The sequence below is a fragment of the Nyctereutes procyonoides genome, unplaced genomic scaffold (genome assembly GCF_905146905.1).
Source record: "Nyctereutes procyonoides isolate TBG_1078 unplaced genomic scaffold, NYPRO_anot_genome, whole genome shotgun sequence".
NCBI lineage: Eukaryota > Metazoa > Chordata > Mammalia > Carnivora > Canidae > Nyctereutes > Nyctereutes procyonoides.
This window is the reverse complement of record NW_026575121.1, coordinates 13,079,910-13,081,641: the sequence shown is the minus strand read 5'-3', so window position 1 is coordinate 13,081,641 and position 1,732 is coordinate 13,079,910.

Sequence of the window (1,732 nt, the reverse complement as noted above, 5' to 3'; positions counted from 1 at the left end):
TAGATCATTTAACATTCCATTTAAATAGCTTAATCAATAAAGTCACTTTAAAATAGTCCATTCTCTTTAGGAAGTCACAAGTTCTTTTTTTTTAATCAAGATATGATTTATATAACATTATATTGATCTATTTACAGTATACAATTCAAGTGTTTTGGGTGGATTTTTGAAAAATTTGGCAATTTTGTCTAAATGTGGATTTCTTTGGGTCTACTCCAGAATTGAGCTTCTCAGAAGTGTAAATTAATACATATCATTAACATGGGGATATTTGACCATTGTTTCTTCAAATATTCTTTCTGCCTCATTTTCTGTTTCCCACCCTTGGGACTCTCAATTTGTTTAGATTGGTATGTTACTTCATTGCCCACAGGTCTCAAGGATCTTTTCACTTTTCTTCACCTTTTTTATCCTCAGAATGGATAATCTCAAATGACTTTCATTTTGATATTTGCTTATTTCATTTCCTGTCTGCTCACTTTTTTTTGTTGAGCTATTACATTTCTTATTTCATTTATTGTACTTTTCATCATAATAATTTCAATTTGGTTTCTTTCTATAATGTCTGTCTCTTTACTGAGTGATTTAAGGTCTTTGTATAGTAAGTTCAATGTCTGGAATTCTTTGGGATTTCTATTTTTTCCATATATATGCCATATACTTTTGTTGCTTTGCAGTTTTTTTTTTCTTTCAAAACTGTACATTTTAGGGATACCAGGGTGGCTCAGTGGTTGAGTGTCTGCCTTTGGCTCACGACATGATCCAGCGATCCTGGATCTTTGCATGGAGCCTACTTCTCCCTCTGCTTGTGTCTCTGCCTGTGTGTGTGTGTGTGTGTGTGTGTGTGTGTCATGAATGGATAAATAATTTTTAAAAAAAAAACTACATTTTAAATAATATAACATGGCACCTTTAGAAATCAGATTATATACTTTGGACAGGATTTTTTGTTGTTGCTCTGCTATCTTATGTTTATGTTATGAACTAATTTTCTAAAGTGTGTATTCTATGTCATGTATGGTCACTAAAGTCTCTGCTCAGTTAGATTAGTAGTCAGCTAGTGATGGGGAAGGGGTTTCATTAAATGCCTAATACCTCTAAGACTCTGAGCACTGAGGGGCTCGATGTGTTTATTGAGGGACACCTTCAACATTCAACTAGGCAATTTACAACTCTGCCTTAGATATACTCCCTGATTTCACAGAACTTCAAGATCCTCCAAACATAAGAATTTAGGGATTTTTGAGATTTTCCTAAGCATGAGCACAGCTCTGGTTATGAATATAGTACATGGCCTTCTAGATTCCCAGGAATATTTCAGAGTTTTGACAGACCCTGATGAATAACTCATTATCTGGTATCTCCTTTTAAGCTTTCTGATTAACCTATTGTTTGCTGAAATTGTTATCTGTATGTAGTTGGTTTGAATCGATTGCCTCTAATTATTTCCAACAAATGCCTTTGCATAATAGACAAGATTGAAGTTAGTCAGAAACTAACAGAAGTGAGATTTCAAGAAAACAGTAAATGGGTCTATTAATAAGAATTCTATGGGACTGGGATTTTTTTTAATTTTTTTAAAGATTTTATTTATTTATTCATGAAAGACACACACATAGAGAGAGAGAGAGGCAGAGACACAGGCAGAGGGAGAAGCAGGCTCCATGAAGGGAGCCCGATGTGGGACTCGATCCCAGGTCTCCAGGAATTACACCCTGGGCTGCAGGCAGCG